This window comes from Bos indicus x Bos taurus, chromosome 20, assembly GCF_003369695.1.
Source record: "Bos indicus x Bos taurus breed Angus x Brahman F1 hybrid chromosome 20, Bos_hybrid_MaternalHap_v2.0, whole genome shotgun sequence".
In the NCBI taxonomy this organism is placed as follows: domain Eukaryota; kingdom Metazoa; phylum Chordata; class Mammalia; order Artiodactyla; family Bovidae; genus Bos; species Bos indicus x Bos taurus.
The window spans coordinates 54674682-54698319 of record NC_040095.1 but is presented as its reverse complement, the minus strand read 5'-3'; positions in this window follow the sequence as shown (position 1 = coordinate 54698319).

Here is a 23638-nt window from a genome sequence, read left to right as displayed (position 1 = left end):
CTCTTGCCTGGAGAATCCCATGGACAGAGGAGCCTGCCAGGCTACAGTCCATGGGGTTGCAAGGAGTCAGACACAATTGAATGATTAAACAACAATAATACAAGATAGACCGCAAGGTAAAATGGACTGGATCCCAGTCCAAAGATAATTTTCTTCGGACCCCATTCCAAAGATAATTCACTTTTCAATTTTTTTTTTTTTTTAACTTTCAGTAAACTGGGCTGTGGTATATGCAGTAACAATCAATGATGCATTTTTTTATTAAATCAAAAATTGCAATATTACAACAGCACTCTGTACTTTTCCACTTATATTTTGCGATGCTTTCTAGGTGAGTTCTATGGATAAGCTCCTGTCCTTCTAAAAACAGATTAAACTGTAATTGTTGCTGCAATATTCTCATATTTATCTCCTTGATATTTTTATTTTAGAGAATATTTTTAAATTATTTCCAACAGTGGACTTTATAAGCACAGCTTTTTCAAAGTTGTTGGCTGAGAGCCTATAAACATCTCTTGGGAACTCTTCTGCACCTTCTTAAGGAAACACTGTCTTCATGGGCAGCCCTATTTAAGTAACTCAAGAATTTCCTAAGGGGGCTATGGCAGGCACACATCTTACCTAAAATCTAATATAGTATAAAGTCTAAATACAATTATATTTGTTTAAATTGACATGGACATGAATAATGCTCATGCTGTCATGGGGAAATAATTAAAAAATAAATGATCCTAGATTGTCAATTTGATCTAAAAATACTGTATAACTGAAAATTAAGTCATAAAATTTTCACAGGTTCTGTAAGGTAAGAAGTTAGAGATGAGCAAGGAAGGGTGGCTTAGTGGAAAGATTTGAGCTGATTTCTAAACCTGACCCCAGACATACCCTAGTGTGGCCCAGGAGAGCTCATAGATAAGCTACAACATAATCACACAGACTGTTCCAATGGGACTTCTCCAAGTCTGGCACATGTGACCTTGATGCACAATGTGCAAATGACCTTAGGCAGCTGGGAGCCCATTAAGGGTTCATACATATTCTGTACACACATATATCTGATTATAACAGACTGTAATATGGAAAAGACATGTGCCATAGTCTTTTGTTATGTGACTTCAATTGTCAATAAAAACTGTCAGTCCATACCCACCTATACAAATATGAAAAGCTCTGTCTTATGAATATGAAAAAAAAAAAAACAAACATACCTCTTAATTCCAGTACCAGTGCCTCTCTTGAATTGGCCCACCTCTCCCTTGAAGTGTTCTTTCTGTTTTGGCTTTAATAAACTTGTTTTGCCACCGGTAGGCCCTCAGATTCTTCTTTGTGTCCCTACTAAGAATCGAGACCCATGAGGAAGAGCCCTTATTGACCCTCCCTACCCAGTAACAATTTTTAAAATAATACATTTTTCTGAAAACTTGGTGGTTTACTTATGATCCCTACTATCCTTTCATAATAATATATGATGAAAGTTTAGCTTAGACATGAATTTTGATATTTTGATTTCAGCAATCTTCTTTATACATAGTCATGAAAATAAATTACTGTCATGTATACCTGCAAATTGTCAACACCCGCTGGATCATTGAGGAAGCAAGAGAGTTCCAGAAAACATTTATTTCTGCTTTATTTACTATGCCAAAGCCTTTGACTGTGTGGATCACAATAAACTGTGGAAAATTCTGAAAGAGATGGGAATATCAGACCACCTGATCTGCCTCTTGAGAAACCTATATGCAAGTCAGGAAGCAACAATTAGAACTGGACATGGAACAACAGACTGGTTCCAAATAGGAAAAGGAGTACGTCAAGACTGTATATTGTCACCCTGCTTGTTTAACTTCTATGCACAGTACCTCATGAGAAACGGTGGGTTGGAAGAAGCACAAGCTGGAATCAGGATTGCTGGGAGAAATATCAATAACCTCAGATATGCAGATGACACCACCTTTATGGCAGAAAGTGAAAAGGAACTAAAAAGTCTCTTGATGAAAGTGAAAGAGGAGAGTTAAAAAGTTGGCTTAAAGCTCAACATTCAGAAACAAAGATCATGGCATCTGGTCCTATCACTTCATTGGAAATAGATGGGGAAACAGTGTCAGACTTTATTTTTTGGGCTCCAAAATCACTGCAGATGGTGATTGCAGCCATGAAATTAAAAGACGCTTACTTCTTGAAAGGAAAGTTTTGACCAACCTAGATAGCATATTCAAAAGCAGAGATATTACTTTGCCAACAAAGGTCCGTCTAGTCAAGGGTATTGTTTTTTCCAGTAGTCATGTATGGATGTGAGAGTTGGACTGTGAAGAAAGCTGAGCACTTAAGAATTAATGCTTTTGAACTGTGGTGCTGGAGAAGACTCTTGTGAGTCCCTTGGACTGCAAGGAGATCTAATCAGTCCATCTTAAAGGTGACCAGTCCTGGGTATTCATTGGAAGGACTGATGCTGAGGCTGAAACTCCAATACTTTGGCCACCTCATGAGAAGAGTTGACTCACTGGAAAAGACCCTGATGCTGGTAGTGATTTGGAGCAGGAGGAGAAGGGGATGACAGAGAATGAGATGGCTGGATGGCATCACTGACTCGATGCATATGAGTTTGGGTGGACTCTGGGAGTTGGTGATGGACAGGGAGGCCTGGCGTGCTGTGATTCCTGAGGTAGCAAAGAGTTAGACACGACTGAGCGATGAACTGAACTGAACTGATACCTGCTGAGGAACTAGAAATTACTCAGTGAGATTGCTTAAAAATAATAATAATAAGGTAAGGTAACCAAGAACTAAACTAGTTATCACTGATTTTTTTTTTCTGTACTATTATCTATTTCCAAGTAGTGATATCATCAAAAGAAGAGAGAAACAAATGATTCAGCATGTGCAATTACACGTTAATTTTCTCTGCTAAACTGAGAAGCTTAATTTGAAAAAATGTCCTTTACACAAGGTATTCAAATATTTAATTTCTTGAAATAGATTTCTTCTATGTTGGTAATCCTCATACTCTCTCTGATTCATAGAGCATCCTTCTTGCTCAAGAAGAGAAATGAGAGAGTAAACTGTAAAATGCAAAGAGAGGTGTCAAAAATGCTCCCCACTGATTAGTATAAGATAAGAAATATCGTCCCATTATTTTTTGAAAAAAAAATACACATATTACAGCTTTCTCCCTTTCAGGGTACAAAATAACACATATTACTCTGGTCCTACTTTGTTCTCAGCAGTAGGCTTTCCTTTCTTCCTTCCACCCTTCCCGCCTTCCTTCCTTCCCTCCTCCTTTCCTGCTCTTTCCTCCATTCATTCCTCTCCCCACCTTGGGCCAATTTGATTGTTTGACCCATCTGTGAACAGGAATCACACGTTAAGGCTGATCTAAGACTATTGAAACCATAGTATATTCTACAAGTCATTTTATTGCCAATCTATTTATAAATTTGGTGAATTAGTAATATTCAGTTTTCCCTGATAACTACACTTTCTTTATGATTAATGTGAAATCATTATTAAAATGTTCCTGCATATCAAAAACATGTTATTTTTGTGAATCAGGCTACCAATCAGAACTTTTTAATCTGCTCTTCATTCCTTTCCATCTTTCATTCCTGCTCATTCCCTTTAAACTTTCACTGACTTGTTGAAGTGAATAAGGCAGTTGTCAGCTTTTTTTTTTTTTTTGGGGACTGAGGGGGCTGATTTGTCCCTGGTATTATTATTAAATATTTTATACTCTTCCCTGAATATCATTTAAACGGTAAGATAACTCTAGAGCTTTCATAGGCTCAAGTAGGTCACATGTGACTAGAACACACTATAAGCTATGTTATGTATCACATATTGCAACAGTTCTTGAGAAGAGTTTCCAGACAAAATACGAGACTCCCTAATATTACATGGAAAATGATGATATTAAAAATTACATTATCTGAAATTCAAATTCAACTCAGTACTACATGTTTTTATTTCCTAAAAGAGGCCACCTTATTCAGAAGATACATAAAAGTTTAAATTACTAAAGTGATGACAATTTTATTCTTGTGTTGTTAAATTCATTTCCCTTGATACCAAGTGTGTCAAGTTGCTTTGATACTGTATAAATTTATGCTTCCACAGCCATTTTTGTGCTTTTCCACATCTATATGACTTGACCTGGCTTAGGTAATACCATGTCTGACTGCTGTGTGCAAAAACCTTTAAACTGGCAAGAAGGGCTTGGACCCAGGGAACTACAAAGACATTGTAACTATGTCTCCACCCTCAGGTGGTGATTTGTGGCCTGATTCTGGATGTAATTTGAAGGTAAACTCCATAGGAATTCCTGGAGGTGAGGTGTAAAAGAAAGAAAAAATCCAATAATTTCCCCCAAGGTTTTGGCCATAATTTTAATATTTCTAAAAAAAAAAAAGTTGGCTTACTAGGTGCTGTAGTTAAATACTGAATTTTGTTTTACCTGTTGTTTTTCTTTATCATAACAGATATATAGATTTTCATTGACTCAATGTGTTTCAAAGTAAATTCATTATTTTATCTGAATGTTTGCATTCAATTTGATGATATTTTGTTGAGCATTTTTGCATCTGTTTTCCTGAGAGATACTGATCTGTAATCTTTTTTTTCTTTTTTTGCAATATCTTTGACTGTTGTGGACGTTAGAGTGATGTTAAACGTATAGAATGAGTTAGGAAGTATTGTCTCTTCTTCTATAGTCTGAAAGAGATTGTAGAAAATTGGTATAATTTCTTTTTTAAATGTTTGGGGGAATTGATCAGTGAATTTATTTGGGACTGCTGCTTTCTGTCTTGGAAAATTATTAATTATTGATTCAATTTTCTTTAATACATATAGGCCTATTTAGAACATCTATTTCTGTGTGTGCATGTTTTGACAGATGGTACCTATTAAGGAATTTTTTTTTTTAATCTAGATTTTCAAACTTCTGGACACAGAGTTTTTTCATAGTTTCTTTAGTATAATTTTCATGCCCATTGGATCTGTGGTGATGTCTCTTCTCTTATTTCTGATATTAGCAACCAGTGCCCCTCTTTTTTTCTTAGAAACTGGCTATGGCTAAGTTCTATTTATTTTTTAAACAGGAACAGCTTTTGGTTTTGATGATTTTGTCTATTGGTTGCTTATTTTCAATTTCACTAAGTTCTGCTCTAATTCGGATCATGTACTTTCTTCTGCTTACATTAGATTTAATTTGCTCTTCTTTGTTTCTAGTTTCCTAAGGTGGAAGCTTTGATTATTGATTTTAGATCTTTCTTCCATTGTAATATATGCTTTCAATCCTGTATATTTTCCTTTAAATACTGTTTTTGCTCCAATCCACAAATTTTGATAGTGATCATATTTTAAATAACCAAAATATGTACTTGATTCTTTACTGCATCTTGTTTGATTTCACATATTTTAATGTCTGTTCATTTCCAAGGCAAACCATTCAATATCACAGTGATCCAAGCCTATGCCCCAACCAGTAACAGTGAAGAAGCTGAAGTTGAAGGGTTCTATGAAGACCTACGGAGAAGGCAATGGCAACCCACTCCAGTACTCTTGCCTGGAAAATCCCATGGGTGAAAGAGTCTGGTAGGCTGCAGTCCATAGGGTCGCTAAGAGTCGAACACGACTGAGCAACTTCACTTTCACTTCTCACTTTCATGCATTGGAGAAGGAAATGGCAAGCCACTCCAGTGTTCTTGCCTGGAGAATCCCAGGGACAGGGGAGCCTGGTGGGCTGCTGTCTATGGGGTCGTACAGAGTCGAACACGACTGAAGTGATTTAGCATTAGCAGCATGAAGACCTAAAAGATCTTTTAGAACTAAGACCCAAAAAAGATGTCCACTATAGGGGACTGGAATGCAAATGTAGGATGTCAAGAAATACCTGGACTAATGAGAAAATTTGGCTTTGGAATATGGAATGAAGCAGGGCAAAGGCTACTAGAGGTTTTCCAAGAGAATGCACTGGTCATAGCAAACACCCTCTTCTAACAACACAAGAGAAAACTCTACACATGGACATCACCAGATGGTCAACACCAAAATCAGATTGATTCTATTCTTTGCAGCCAAAGATGGAGAAGCTCTATACAATCAGCAAAAAAAAAAAAAAAAGACCAGGAGGTGACCGTGGCTCAGATCATGAACTCCTTTTTGCCAAATTCAGACTTAAATTGAAGAAAGTAGGGAAAACCAATAGACCATTCAGGTACAACCTAAATCAAATCCCTTATGATTATACAGTGGAAGTGAGATATAGATTTAAGGCACTAGATCTGATAGATAGAGTGCCTGATGAACTATGGTTGGAGGTTCATGACATTGTACAGGAGACAGGGATCAAGACCATCTCCATGGAAAAGAAATGCAAAAGGGCAAAATGGCTGTCTGGGGAGGCCTTACAAATAGCTTTGAAAAGAAGAGAAGCGAAAAGCAAAGGAGAAAAGGAAAGGTATAAGCATCTGAATGCAGAGTTCCAAAGAATAGCAAGGAGAGATAAGAAAGCCTTCCTCAGTGATCAATGTAAAGAAATAGTGGAAAACAACAGAGTGGGAAAGACTAGAGATCTCTTCAAGAGAATTAGAGATACCAAGGGAACATTTCATGCAAAGATGGGCTCGATAAAGGACAGAAATGGTATGGACCTAACAGAAGCAGAAGATATTAAGAAGAGATGGCAAGAATATATAGAAGACCTGTACAAAAAAGATCTTCACGACCAAGATAATCATGATGGTGTGATCACTGACCTAGAGCCAGACATCCTGGAATGTGAAATCAAGTGGGCCTTAGAAAGCATCACTACGAACAAAACTAGTGGAGGTGATGGAATTCCAGTTGAGCTATTTCAAATCCTGAAAGATGATGCTGTGAAAGTGCTGCACTAAATATGCCAGCAGATTTGGAGAACTCAGCAGTGGCCACAGGACTGGAAAAGGTCAGTTTTCATTCCAATCCCAAAGAAAAGCAATGCCAAAGAATGCTCAAACTACCGCACAATTACACTCATCTTACACGCTAGTAAAGTAATGCTCAAAATTCTCCAAGCCAGGCTTCAGCAATATGTGAGCCGTGAACTTCCAGATGTTCAAGCTGGTTTTAGAAAAGGCAGAGGAACCAGAGATCAAATTGCCAACATCCACTGGATCATTGAAAAAGCAAAGAGTTCCAGAAAAACATCTATTTCTGCTTTATTGACTATGCCAAAGCCTTTGACTGTGTGGATCACAATAAACTGTGGAAAATTCTGAAAGAGATGGGAATACCAGACCACCTGACCTGGCTCTTGAGAAATTTGTATGCAGATCAGGAAGCAACAATTAGTACTGGACATGGAAAAACAGACTGGTTCTAAATAGGAAAAGGAGTACGTCAAGGCTGTATATTGTCACCCTGCTTATTTAACTTCTATGCAGAGTACATCATGAGAAACGCTGGGCTGGAAAAAGCACAAGCTGGAATCAAGATTGCCAGGAGAAGTAACAATAACCTCAGACATGCAGATGACACCACCCTTATGGCAGAAAGTGAAGAAGAACTAAAAAGCCTCTTGATGAAAGTGAAAGAGGAGAGTGAAAAAGTTGGCTTAAAGCTCAACATTCAGAAAACGAAAATCACGGCATCTGGTCCCATCACTTCATGGGAAATAGATGGGGAAACAGTGGAAAGTGTCAGACTTTATTTTTTTTGGTTCCAAAATCACTGCAATTGGTGATTGCAGCCATGAAATTAAAAGACGCTTATTCCTTGGAAGGAAAGTTATGACCAACCTAGATAGCATATTCAAAAGCAGAGATATTACTTTGCCAACAAAAGTCTGTCTAGTCAAGGCTATAGTTTTTCCAGTGGTCATGTATGGATGTGAGAGTTGGACTGTGAAGAAAGCTGAGCTCCAAAGAATTGATGCTTTTGAACTGTGGTGTTGGAGAAGACTCATGAGAGTCCCTTGGACTTCAAGGAGATCCAACCATTCCATTCTAAAGTAAATCAGTCCTGGGTGTTCATTGGAAGGACTGATTCTAAAGCTGAAACTTCAATATGTTGGCCACCTCATGTGAAGAGTTGACTCACTGGAAAAGAATGTGATGCTAGGAGGGATTGGGGGCAGGAGGAGAAGGGGATGACAGAGGATGAGATGCCTGGATGGCGTCACCGACTCGATGCACATGAGTTTGAATAAACTCTGGCAGTTGGTGATGGACAGAGTGGTCTGGCATGCTGTGATTCACGGGGTCGCAAAGAGTCCAACACGACTGAGAGATTGAACTGACTGAATGTTAGAAGATATATCAAATGTTTAGTTTGAGTAAGGTCAAGCAGTAAACTGCTTTAGAAAATAAAAGCAATTCAGACCGTGATCTTTTGACTTAATGGAATATAGGAATTGGAAGAATTTCTGTTAATGTAAGAAAAGGGTGAGAAAAAGGTAAGCAAGCCCATGAGGGAGTGAGGACAATCCATTTAATGCTTTTAATGGAAGCATGAAAACAAACTTGAAAGTATATCAAAGATGAAATAACCACATCTGGGATCAAAACAAAGATTTCTAAATTGTAATTTTGCCTAGTCAGTCCTTACAGAAACAACTCACTGTGAGCTCTGTTTTTCTGAATTCCTCCTCTAGCTCTGGAGTTTTTTATTTCACATTTTAAAATGTTTCCTGACTGCATTTTTGTTGGACAGTGCTATTTCTCACATAATAAAGTTTTCCTAATTGCAACTGAAATGATATACTGTTGAATAGAATCAATAAATAGGTCCCGGAAACAATCTTGAGTCACTTTCAGTTCAGTTCGGTTACTCAGTCATGTCCAACACTTTGCGACCTCATGGACTGCAGCAATCCAGGCTTCCCTGTCCATCACCAACTCCAGAGCTTGCTCAAACTCATGTCCATCTAGTTGGTGATGCCATCCAACCATCTCATCTTCTGTCATCCCCTTCTCCTCCTGCCTTCAATCTTTCCCAGCATCAGGATCTTTCCAGTGAGTCAGTTCTTCACATCAGGTGGCCAAAGTATTGAAGTTTCAGCCTCAGCATCAGTCCTTCCAATGAATATTCAGGACTGTTTTAGTTTAGGATTGACTGATTTGATCTCCTTGCAGTCCAAGGGACTCTCAAGAGTCTTCTCCAACACCACAGTTCAAAAGCATCAATTATTCAGCACTCAGGTTTCCTCGCAGTCCAACTCTCACATCCATACATGACCACTGGAAAAACAATAGCCTTGACTAGACAGACCTTTGTCAGAAAAGTAATGTCTCTGCTTTTTAAATGCTGTCTAGGTTGGCCGTAGCTTTTCTTCCAAGGAGCAAGCGTCTTTTAATTTCATGGCTGCTGTCACCATCTGCAGTGATTTTTGAAGACCAAGAAAATAAAATCTCTCATTGTTTCCATTGTTTCCCCACTTATTTGCCATGGAGTAATGGGACTAGATGCCATAGTCTTAGTTTTTTGAATGCTGAATTTTAAGCCAGTTTTTTCACTCTCCTCTTTCATTTTAATCAAGAGGCTCTTTAGTTCTTCTTTGCTTTCTGCCATAAGGGTGGTGCCATCTGCGTATCTGAGCTTATTGACATTTTTCCAGGCAATTTTGATTCCAGCGTGTGCTTCATCCAGCCCAACATTTCACATGATCTACTCTGCATATAAATTAAATAAACTGGCAACAATATACAGCCTTTATGTACTCTTTTCCCAATTTGTAACCAGTCTGTTGTTCCATGTACAATTCTAACTGTTGCTTCCTGACCTGCATACAGGTTTCTCAGGAAGCAGGGAAGGTGATCTGGTATTCCCATTTCTTTCAGGATTTTCCATAGTCTATTGTGATCCACACAGTCAAAGGCCTTGGCATAGTCAATGAAGCCAAGGTAGATGCTTTTATGGAACTCTCAAACTACAATAACCACCTTAAGAAAAAGGTTTCTAAGTTATAACCATTTCTAATTTCTGAAATCTTTGAACTTCAGAGTTTAATCTGGTTATTGATCTGATAATTGTAAAGAGGTGAGGAGTCCAAGTACAGAGAGAGTGTAATTTCAGGAAGAAATAGGACACAATTTCTGATAAATGGAAAACAGGAATTGAAGAATTCTAGACACAATGATGACAACTATAACTAATTAATCCACCCATTCACTCAGTTTTCTAGCAGTTGTTTACCAGTGCCTCTTACGTGCCTGCCACTGTTATATGAAAACACCAAACAGATATGATGCATGAGAATTGTGTCATTGGAAGCCAATGTGCCCCTCTATAAAGTGATTAAATATTTTCTAAAGATATTCAAATGAAATCTAAAGTTCAAAAACTTTTACCATGTTATTCCCTAGCCTTACATTCATTTTTCTGCAATCAACAGTGTTTGACATAAAGTTTCAACAGAATCAGGTACTGATTAAGTTTTCAAACTCAGTTTCCTTTACTTATCTCCATCTTCAGTTTTCAAACTGACATGCATAGAGTCAGAGCATTTGTTGTAGAACACTGAGTATATGAAAACATACAAGATAAATTAGATGAGTTCATCATTAATTCACCAAATGTGGCTGATCATCTACTGTGCAGTAAGCATTAGAGATACGGCACTGAACAAAGCCAAGTCGTTGCCTTTCTACAGTTTGCAGTCTAGAGAGGCAAACAGATAACAAGCTAATGAATAAATATTTATCTGGTGGTGGAAATTGCTATGAAGGAAAAGAAAACTGGGTATAGGAAATTAAAAATGGTGAGAGAAGGGGGTGGTTAATTTGTATAGGGTGGTCAAGGGAAGTACTCTCTGACCAGGTGATATCTGAACAGAAATTTGAATAAAAGATTATGAGCTGTCCTTAGATCTAGACATACACTACCTAGGCTGAGAAAAAGTAGGTTCACAGGCTATGAAATAGAAGCTAACCTACAAAACCCGTGAATAACATTGACAGCAGAAAAAACAAGATGATAGAGTAATTAATTGTCTAAAATGTAATTTTCCATGTAACGTGAATATTCTATGAAGAAGCAAGCATTATTTGCATGAAGACTTGAAGTAGAAGAGGACTCATCAAATGGTGGCCACTTGAGGTGTTCCATAACTCATTATACCCTAGAGCACTGGTGGGTAACTTTCCAAAAGTAATTTAGCAGAGGTCAGCACTGTATGTGTGTGTGTTTTATTTTATGTCATCTCTATGAAAAGGAAATATAAACAATAGATCCGTGTCTCGTTTTCCAAGCCATGTAAGATTTGATTACAATATTTGTTGTTTATACACTTCTGTGCATATACAAGCCTCTTCATTGGGTTTCCCAGGTAGTTCTAGTGGTAAAGAATCTGTCTGCCAGTGCAGGAGACTATAAGAGATATGGATTCAATCCTTGGGTTGGGAAGGTCCCCTGGAGGAGGAAGTGGTGATCCATTGCTGTATTCTTGCCTGATAAATTCCATGGTCAGAGGAGCCTGGTGGGCTATAGTCCATGGGATTGCAAAGAGTTGGACACAACTGAGCATCTGAGCAAGTCTATTCATTGTTCTAACGTTGAATTTCTCAGTATTTGTACTATGCTGGGAAAGACTGAGGACAATAGAAGAAGGGGGCAGCAGAGGATTAGATGGTTAGATAGCATCACTAACTCAATGGACTAAGTTAGAGCAAACTCTGGGAAATAGTGAAGGATAGGGAAGCCTGGTGTGCTCCACTTCAGCGGGTCACAAAGTGGGGAACACAACGTAGTGACTGAAAAACAGCAGTGCTTACTATCACTCTTGACCAGAATGTTCACTCTCATTTCAGGTTTATGCCTGCATATATAACCTGTATTTGTTTTAGGACATCTCATGATGATGTGCTTTTCTTTTTTCAGTGTTTTCCAATTGGCTCACCCCTCCCCTCTGCCTTCAAACTCTGTGTTTGAACAACAAATATTTGGAGATCCTGTGATATATTTCATTGTATCAGGTAAATAAATTTAAGTAATAAGTATTGAATACAACTGTACGATTTCAATTTCATACATTGTTAACACAATGAAATTGAGTAATTATGTGAATTATTTAGTCATTAACCAAATAATAAAGGTAAAATCTTCAACAAACACCTAAAACCTCTTAAACCATTCATTTTTTCTATAGTGCTACAAGAGTGAAAATATCCTCCTTAGTGCCAATTGACTTTTAAGAATAATTAAAAATTATTGTTTCCTTATATAACTGTCTCCTGAAATGGTATATTAGGCTTCTTTTTATGGTAAATGGGAGCCAGATGTTTATATTTGAAATCTGGGAATTTTTATTTCTCCATTTTCCTTACTCCCTATATCTTATCAAATGCCAAATATATCTTACATTCTCCTACTAAGTAGTTCTTCTTAAAATAAATTTCTCAGAAACATTTGTATATGTGGTTGCTTATGTTGCTTATGCCAGCAAATTTGGAAAATGCAGCAGTGGCCACAGGACTGGAAAAGGTCAGTTTTCATTCCAATCCCAAAGAAAGGTAATGCCAAAGAATGCTCAAAATACCACACAATTGCACTCATCTCACACACTAGTAAAGTAATGCTAAAAATTCTCCAAGCCAGACTTCAGCAATACGTGAACCATGAACTTCCAGATGCTCAAGCTGGTTTTAGAAAAGGGAGAGGAACCAGAGATCAAATTGCCAGTATCCTTGCTTTTGCCATCGCAAAAGCAAGAGAGTTCCAGAAGAAACATCTATTTATACTTTATTCTTATGATCACGATAAACTGTGGACAATTCTGAAAGAGATGGGAATACCAGACCACCTGACCTGCTTCCTGAGAAATCTGTATGCAGGTCAGGAAGCAACAGTTAGAACTGGACATGGAACAACAGACTGGTTCCAAATAGGAAAAGGAGTATGTCAAGGCTGTATATTGTCACCCTGCTTGTTTAATTTCTATGCACAGTACCTCATGAGAAACGCTGGGTTGGAAGAAGCACAAGCTGGAATCAGGATTGCTGGGAGAAATATCGATAACCTCAGATATGCAGATGACACCACCCTTATGGCAGAAAGTGAAGAACTAAAGACCCTCTTGATGAAAGTCAAAGAGGAGAGTGAAAAAGTTGGCTTGCAGCTCAACATTCAGAAAACTAAGATCATGGCATCTGGTCCCATCACTTCATGGCAAATAGATGGGCAAACAGTGGAAACAGTGTCAGACTTTATTTTTTGGGCTCCAAAATCATTGCAGATGGTGACTGCAGCCATGAAATTAAAAGACGCTTACTCCTTGAAAGGAAAGTTATGACCAACCTAGATAGCATATTCAAAAGCAGAGACATTACTTTGCCAACAAAGATCCGTCTAGTCAAGGCTATGGTTTTTCCAGTTGTCATGTACGGATGTGAGAGTTGGACTATAAAGAAAGTTGAGCACAGAATTGATGTTTTTGAACTGTGGTGTTGGAGAAGACTCTTGAGAGTCCCTTGGACTGCGAGAAGATCCAACCAGTCCACCCTAAAGGAAATCAGTCCTGGGTGTTCATTGGAAGGACTGATGTTGAAGCTGGAAGTCCAATACTTTGGCCACCTGATGCGAAGAGTTGACTTATTGGAAAAGACCCTGATGCTGGGAAAGACTGAGGACAGGAGGAGAAGGGGATGATAGAGGATGAGATGGTTGGATGACATCACCGACTCAATGGACATTGGTTTGGGTGGACTACAGGAGTTGGTGATGGACAGGGAAGGCTGGCATGCTGTGGTTCATGGGGTCGCAAAGACTTGAACACAACTGAGTGACTGAACTGAACTATGTTGCTTGTGTGTGTGTGGTCAGTTATGTTTGACTCATTGTAACAGTATGGACTGTAGCTCATCAGGCTCCACTGTTCATGGGATTTCCCAGCAAGGATATTGGAGTGAGTTACCATTTCCTTGGGTTTCCTGGTGGCTCAGAGGTTAAAGCATCTGCCTGCAATGTGGGAGAGCTGGGTTCGATCCCTGGGCTGGGAAGATCCCCTGGAGAAGGAAATGGCAACCCACTCCAGTACTCTTGCCTGGAAAATCCCATGGACAGAGGAGCCTCGAGGGCTATACTCCACTGGGTAGTAAAGAGTTGGACATGACTGAGCGACTTCACTTTCACTTTGACCATTTCCTTAAGCCAAGGGATCTTCCCAACTCAGGGATCAAACACACATCTCCTGCATCTCTTGCATTGGAAGGCGGTTCTTTATTGCACTGACCTGTCATCTGTGGACCAAATCATTGTAATAGGGCATCAGTATAGTCCTAGTGACTCTAATATTATTTCTTGACAGGATTTTTGTAATATCCCCACTTTTGTTCACTCATTCATCATCCTGCCAAAAAGTTAATAGTATAAATGCAAATTTTGACATGCTACTTTCCTACCTGAAGTATTTCATAAAATTATTTTGCATTTTAAGGTTAGGTTCAGAAAATTTAATGTATCCTAAAAGCCCCTGCATGTGATAATTTCTGTAAACATTTCCCCTGCATGTTATAGCCTTATTTCTTGTTTTAGTGCTCTCTAGCTCTCCTTTTTCCTGGCTTTCACACGATGACTCATGGAAGACCTGCCTTGTTCCTTCTGAATCCTTTCACCTTCTGGTTTTGGTTTAAGTGCCAAGGTTTTCCTGGCTCCATCTTCTCATCCTACACACTAGATGAATATTCCCTTCAATGACATTCTCTGTTTCTTCGCAGCACTCACCTTACTTCTAACTGCCTATCCCTTTGTCTTCCTTAAGTATATAGTAAATCATTTTCAAGCATAAAAATGATCTTGGCCTGGTTTGCATTATCACAAGGACATGCTAATTGCTAAGCACACAGTATGTAGTTCTACAATGAAATATTATTGACCAATGAGTGAAATGATTTATTAATAATTCAGATTATCAGGATGTCTACACAAAGCACAGACATTAAAATATATTTAAACACCTTACCATTTTTGATACTCATTTGTTAAGACAATACATATATATTACTTGCCTGGGAGGTGTCTGTGGCACCAGATATAAGAGGTTGAGAACAATATGACATGGGATCTGGTTGCATGGATCTGGGACTCAAACAAAGCCATTAAGTCTGAATATTTCCATCTCTTCCATCTGCTCTTTTCTATATTGGCTCTTTTCCCAGGCAGCCCTTCTGCTCCAGCTGACCCCCTGGCAGCTCAAGTGTCATTGTTATAGTTCTGAGTCCTAGACACTCTCATAAAATTTCTGGAAAGCATTCTAATTAGACCAACTTGGGTCCTTGCTTCCAACCCTGTGACAATCTTTGTGGAGACAAGAGGATGCAGTTATGATGACTGGCCACTTCAGGGATACATGTTTCTCTCATGGAGTGGATGCAGCCCCAAACTCAGCCCCACATAGACTGAGGATAAGGAGACAGATGGTTCCTGGTGGAATTGTGGGATAATGTTTCCCAAAGAATTGAAATGAATAAATGCAAAAACATCAGATTGTCTACTAACATGTAACTGGGCAAATAGGGTCAGGGGAGTTTCATGCAAATAATAGCATATGCTAAAGGTCTTATAATTTGAGCAGTAGGGGGAAGTAGTAAGGAATAAATAAAGGCCAGTAAAATTGATGCAGAGAGAAGGAAAGAGCACATAACAAGATAACCTGGAAATTAAATAGGGTTCAAACTATATAAAGATTTGTAGCTCATGAAAAGGAGACTTAAGAAATAATTGAAGGATTTTCAGAAGGTTGTGTGGCATATACATCATGTATTGAGTATTTTGTTAACTGGAATATTTCATGTCAAATTATATAACTATGTTTAGAAAATAAGTGTGCTAACTTTAGAGACAAATCAATTTAATTTTTAGAAAGCAATTGACAAAAAGTATTGTTCCTATTAATAAGAGTTCAAAATTGCTATGCAATTTATTTTAAATATAATTATCAGTGAAATGTTTTTGGCATATAACTGGATATAATAAAATATGATTATATGTTAATAACATTGATCATATGTACTTTCTTCCAGATTTCTAAGAAAAATATCTATAAATGTGTCCTTGGAGTAAGAAATATGTGTTTTGTTAGGTTATTGACTCTATAGGAAGAATTTGTGCTCATATGTTATGCCATTGCTATAAAGTAATTTTGGTCTTAGTGGATCATATTATCCACAAACCATTCAGGAGGAAGCTAGCAATAACTGATGTGAAAAGAGCTGGAAAAATGCTAAGAATCAAGAGAAAAACTTTTTTTCAGAAAATAATAAAGCTGTATGACTTTTCTTTTCATTAGGAAATTTACATTGTAAGAAGAATTAAAATGCTTCATATTTAATATTTTAAGGCTTCATATTTAATATGCTGCAAGTTGAAGCTTAGGACTTTAATTATTCAACTGGAGATCCAATACAATAGCTGCAATGTTTGCTTTAATACAAATTTTCTTAAGAAGGTACATTCTTTAAGGTTTAGCATAGGTAGTAATTAATAACATTTTCTAATTAAAATAATATTAACTGATTCAGTTAATTGTTTACTCTCTGAAATCTTAATAACACAGTTTATAATCTGTGTGAAAATTCGTAAGTGACCCAATGGATAGTTGAAACTTGTAAACAACAGATGTTCCACTGCATCCAGTCACATCATTAGCCAAAAATACATGAATTTAAAAAGAAATCACCTTGGTGCTTAAACAAGTTTTATTGTGAATAAAAGCTTTTATCTAATAACTCAAAATGGGGATGATAATTTATCATACTATCTTTAATTGTCATACTTTCCATAAATTATCTAATAAGTATCTATTTTACGATATGAGCTTTAGATGGCACATAATTAAATAATTATGCTGATTGTGTATGTCTTTCACAAATACTCATATGATCTTGATGGGTAAAAGTCCTTCCAAATTAATTTTCTGATTTTCAGAATCTGTAGGATATATTTGGCTTATACCCTGAGGTACTCATTAATGCTTTTCATCTAATATTTCTGGTTGCCCCATCTCTGGGCAAATATTTCATTGCACTTTTCTGTTCCTTTTGGGAATCAGTGGGGCTATGTGAAACTGAAATTCCAATACTTTGGCCACGTGATGCAAAGAACTGACTCGTTGGAAAAGACCCTGAGGCTGGGAAAGATTGAAGGCAGGAGAAGGGGACAACAGAGGATGAGAGGGTTGGATGGCATCATTGACTCAACGGACATGAGTTTGAGCAAACTCCAGGAGATAGTGAAGGACAGGGAAGCCTGGCATGCTGCAGTCCATGGGGCCTCAAAAAGTCGGACATGACTGAGTGACTGAACTGAACTGGGCTGTGTGACTGTTACATCAATACACTGTGGACTGACCATGGTGTTTAAACACCCACTGGTGTGAGCCCTTCAACGTCCCCTGATTTTCCTGGTGTGACAGTCCATAATGGCTTTTCATTAACTGAGTCCTTGCTAGGAAAGGAGTCTTTCCTCTTGTTGGGCTGGACTATAGTCACAGGGTGTAAGAGCTCCCCCTGCTGGTCTCCCAACTATATTTAATTAAGGTTTCTGTTTATTTCAGACTTCCCTGGTGGCTCAGATGGTAAAGCGTCTGCCTACAATGCGGGAGACCTGGGTTCGACCGCCGGGTTGGGAAGATCCTCTGGAGAAGGAAATGGCAACCCACTCCAGTACTCTTGCCTGGAAAATCCTATGGATGGAAGAGCCTGGTAGGCTACAGTCCATGCGGTAGCAAAGAGTAGGACACGACTGAGTGACTTCACCTCACCTCTGTTTATTTTTACCATGTGAACAATAAATAATGAAGAAATTCACATGGTCAGGGACTTAGTGGCCTGAAAAGAAAACTGTTTCTCAAGTCTAAAAAGCAAGCAGAAAAATTACAAATGAATTCTTTGAGTGACAATGACCAATTGAAATTTAGTCCTGCAGCAAGAACAATGTGTGCTGTCCAATGAAATGTAGCTGAGGAGGGTGATGAAAAAGGAGAAACCTCCGCAAAGAGCATTGTCAGGAGGATTCTTTACCACTGGACCCCCTGGGAAGCCCTCAAGTACAAAGGCACAGCATCCAATGGAACCAGGTATGTTTGAAAATTTAGAAATTTTCAATCTTTCTAAATACAATATGATACATATAATTTCTATTATATAGAGCCATGGTGAGGGAGATTGGGACTTTACTCCATCCTAAGACACATATATAGTTCTACACTGAGACCTGTGCATATTTTCACTAGGTTCAGTTTTGCTGTCAAAGACTTTTTGTTTCCAGACTTCTGTGAGTTTCAGCACTGTGGATAAAAGATGTGGACATACAGTTCTCCTGAAAATAGCAGTGACTAAAACTTGGACCCAGGAAGATGTGGGTGAAAATGCAAAGTGAAAATGCAAAACCCTAGATTTTTTCAGGAATTCCAGCAGGTATGACTGCAGCTATTCAGCACACACACAGGTTGTTATTAAGGGCTTCCCAGATGGAGCTAGTGGTAAAGAACCTGCCTTCCAATGCAGAAGACATAAGAAACTCTGGTTAGATCCTTGGGGTGGGAAGGTCCCCTGGAGGAGGGCATTGCAAACCACTCCAGTATTCTTGCCTGGAGAATCCCACAGACAGAGCCTCCCTGGAAGGCTAAAGTCCATGGGGTTGCAAAGAGTTGGACACTACTGAGTGACTTAGCACCCACACAGCAGGTGCAAGAATAAACCAAGAACCTGATCTTTTATAACACTATTCTTTAGCCCAGCACAATCAAGGGTGGCAGGGCCAAGGTGGAGATTGTAATTCCATGGTTCCAAGAGAGATCTGGGCTCCTCTGTGGAGGGGAAAAAAAATGTAGAGCTCCTTCCATTAATGTAATTATGGTCACCTGTTATTCAGTTGCTCGGTCCTGTCTGACTTTTTGAGGCCCCATGGACTGCAGCATGCCAGGCTTCCCTGTTCTTCACCATCTCTCAGAGCTTGCTCAAACTCATGTACGTTGAGTCGGTGATACCATCCAACCATCTCATCCTCTATCATTCCCTTCTCCTCCTGCCTTCAATCTTTCCAAGATGAGAGTCTTTTCTAATGGTCGGCTCTTCACTCAGGTGGCAAAAGTATTGGAGCTTCACCTTCAGCATCAATCCTTCCAGTGAGTATTCAGGGTTGATTTCCTTTAGGATTGACTGGTTTGGTCTCTTTGCAGTCCAAGGGATTCTCAAGAGTCTTCTTCAACACCACAGTTCAAAAGCATCAATTCTTTGGCGCTCAGCCTTCTTTATGGTCCAACTCTCACATCCATACATGACTACTGGGAAAACCATAGCTTTGAATATATGGACCTTTGTCAGCAAAGTAATGTCTCTGCTTTTGATAAGCTGTCTAGTTTTGTCATAGCTTTTCTTTCAAGGTGCAAGTGACTTTTAATTTCATGGCTGCAGTCACCATCTGCAGTGATTTTGGAGCCCAAGAAAACAAAATTTCTCCCTGTTTCCATTGTTTCCCCATCTATTTGCCATGAATTATGATATTACAAAATCTTATTGTGCTTTTTAAGTCCTGGCAATAATCTAGGGGAATTTTTCACACAATATGAGGGCAGGAGTGAGTTCAGAGGAAAATGAGGACAGTTGGGACTGGAGATTTCTTCTGTAGCCCCTAGTGTATACTGACAACAGGCAAGGCTTGTAGTTCATTGCCCCACAGGAGTTGAACTTCTAACACAGAAGAAATTGTTGCCTCTCTGTGGAATGTCACTGTGATGCACAGAATGTTTTGAGCTGAGAGTAGGCAAAATACCAACTTCCCTAGGAAAATCCATTAACAAGGGAGAGGAAGACAAAACACCAGGCAGACCAGGAGAAGCCTAATGATGAGGGAATTCACAAGCAGTCTGGAATTAGAACAAGCAACCAATGAGTCCACTAAATCAAAAGAACATGTAAGTATATTCCCTTAGAATGTAAATATATGCCCTGCAACTCAAGTCATTAGTTTTTAATTTTAAAATAAATTAGTATACTGAAAGCATAGTAACTGAATAAAAATATTAAAATGCATTGCAATTAAAACAAATAGATCACATAATCAAAAGTAAAATGTTAAAAGGTGGAACTAATGAGAGATGAGTTCCACAAGGAAAGAAGGGAACAGATGATACAGTGGCAGTATATGGAAGGAAAAAAAAAAAGCCCTGACAGATTTGGGTCCATTTTGGATAGCCTCACTAATTTACCTAAATAGTGATGAGAAAGTGAAACACACACATATCCTGGAAATGTGTTTTTGTAAAGGTGGCTCGGACAGTAAAGAATCCGCCTGCAATGCAGGAGATCTGGGTTTGATACCAGGGTCGGGAAGATTCCCTGGAGAAGGGCATGGAAACCCACTCTGATATTCCTGTATGGAGAATCCTCATGGACAGAGGAGTCTGGTGGGCTACAGTCCATGGGGTCACAAAGTGTCAGACATGACTGAGAACTGACACTTTCATTTTTTCACTTTCTCTAACATGTTGGTAAACCAAGAGTTATTTTTCAGAAATCCTTTCCGCTCTTACATACAATTAGTGATCCAGAAGAGTTTTTGTTTATGTGTTTTATGCCCACTGAAATGCACTGCATTGGAAATTAAAATGAAGGATTTCAAAAATAATCTATTCACTAATTTACTTAAAAATAAAGTGATACATTTGGTACCTGTTCATATAAAATATATATACATATATATATTCCCAAACAAGTTATTGAGAAGAGTGATATTATCTCATATTTTAGCAAATCTCTTTAATGTCTGGTTTATCAGAAGGCAGCTGATTTCATGTCTAATTCTGCATTCAATCTGTTGTGATTCATTATTTTGATTGAAGCACATGATGAAATATGTCTTCAGAGATAAGAATTTGGAAAAGTTAGGGTGTTTTCAACCTGTTCAGATACTTGCTGATATTTTATTTTTGTAACTACACCAAAATTTGACGAGTGACAGTTTCTCAAAAGCTAGTTGTTGTGTAGAACCTAAGTCCATATCAATAAAATTTTCACCTTCTATTACATTAGAGTTCACTGGTCTCTTGCATTTTGACTAACTCTTTTATTTATGCATATTTGTAACATCATGCATTGATCATCTGGAAAATACTGCCTAACTATGAATCTTCCAAATAGTCACCCACTTTATTATGCACTGCTGAAATACATACACACACTAAAATCCATTTTTAAAAATGTTTTTGAGTATAGTGAAGCTGCCAGCTGTCACTGGGGACACAAGTTGTCCAAAATTCTGATTTTCCCCTGAAAGCTCAAATGTTATCATCATCAATAAATACTGTCAGGTGCTTTCTCTTGCCAAATATTCATGTTCAAACAGCCATCATTTGTCTTTCAGTCATTCTTTCTAGTATTAATGGCATTCCATGAAAAAAGCAACCAGTTCAGCTGACAGCACACACAATCACCTACCTATTTTTTGCGGTGGGTAACAATTATATCAGTATGTAGTAGAAATGCTTCATGCTTTGTTCCTATGTCTTTACACAGACTATTAAAGAGCTTTACTCACAAAGGTCAAATTTTGATAACAATAATTATTACTGTTTCCTCAAGGACATTCTCAAGTGAAATAAGGGAATGACTTTTCCTGTGCATGTATTGCAGTGAGCAATAAAATGGTGATTTGTGCAGTTTTGTGCCAACACACTTAAACACCATCATTTAAGACAAGTGACATCTTAATGTTATTTTCAAAGTGATTTGACCTCAGGAACACCCTGGAAGTGTCTTTGGGGTCCTCACTGGTTCATGAGCCACACTCTGAGAACCCCCAGGAAAAAGACTTTCCATCCCTCCCCCATCCCACAGCAAAGCAGAGACATTAAATAACACAGAATTTTACTCCTTTCCCACATACCAATGTGATCAATGTAATCTGGAAAGGGAATTCTATTTCCTGAGAGAAATCAGGAAGCTAGTTTCTGCCAAACTGCGGTTAACACTATCTTCAAGGAAGTTGTTTTCATTAGCATGAGTGCCACCCTATCCAGGTTGCAGCTTTGGGAAGAGGAAAGAAACACTCATGGACAACTGTGTTCTTTGTAAACCTGTAAAATGGAGGTTGCACAACTTTCCAACCATGTTCCATGGACAGCAACTTGGTACAGCCTCGTTACTAGAAGAGCTGGAAAACCAGGTGCTAATGAAGCAAGCATATGGGCTTCCCATGTGGCTCAGTGGTGAAGAATCTGCCTATCAAGCAAGAGATGCATGTTCAATCCCTGAGAATAAGAATAAAGAATAAAATACTTAGGAATATATCTACCTAAAGAAACTAAAGACCTATATATAGAAAACTATAAAACACTGGTGAAAGAAATCAAAGAGGACACTAATAGATGGAGAAATATACCATGTTCATGGATTGGAAGAATCAATATAGTGAAAATGAGTATACTACCCAAAGCAATTTATAGATTCAATGCAATCCCTATCAAGCTACCAACAGTATTCTTCACAGAGCTAGAACAAATAATTTCACAATTTGTATGGAAATACAAAAAACCTCGAATAGCCAAAGCGAACTTGAGAAAGAAAAATGGAACTGGAGGAATCAACCTACCTGACTTCAGGCTCTACTACAAAGCCACAGTTATCAAGACAGTATGGTACTGGCACAAAGACAGAAATATAGATCAATGGAACAAAATAGAAAGCCCAGAGATAAATCCACGCACATATGGACACCTTATCTTTGACAAAGGAGGCAAGAATATACAATGGATTAAAGACAATCTCTTTAACAAGTGGTGCTGGGAAATCTGGTCAACCACTTGTAAAAGAATGAAACTAGAACACTTTCTAACACCATACACAAAAATAAACTCAAAATGGATTAAAGATCTCAACGTAAGACCAGAAACTATAAAACTCCTAGAGGAGAACATAGGCAAAACACTCTCTGACATACATCACAGCAGGATCCTCTATGATCCACCTCCCAGAATATTGGAAATAAAAGTAAAAATAAACAAATGGGACCTAATTAAACTTAAAAGCTTCTGCACATCAAAGGAAACTATTAGCAAGGTGAAAAGACAGCCTTCAGAATGGGAGAAAATAATAGCAAATGAAGCAACCGACAAACAACTAATCTCAAAAATATACAAGCAACTCCTACAGCTCAACTCCAGAAAAATAAATGACCCAATCAAAAAATGGGCCAAAGATCTAAATAGACATTTCTCCAAAGAAGACATACAGATGGCTAACAAACACATGAAAAGATGCTCAATATCACTCATTATCAGAGAAATGCAAATCAAAACCACTATGAGGTACCATTTCACACCAGTCAGAATGGCTGTGATCCAAAAGTCTACAAATAATAAATGCTGGAGAGGGTGTGGAGAAAAGGGAACCCTCTTACACTGTTGGTGGGAATGCAAACTAGTACAGCCACTATGGAGAACAGTGTGGAGATTCCTTAAAAAACTGGAAATAGAACTGCCTTATGATCCAGCAATCCCACTGCTGGGCATACACACTGAGGAAACCAGAAGAGAAAGAGACACGTGTACCCCAATGTTCATCGCAGCACTGTTTATAATAGCCAGGACATGGAAGCAACCTAGATGTCCATCAGCAGATGAATGGATAAGAAAGCAGTGGTACATATACACAATGGAGTATTACTCAGCCATTAA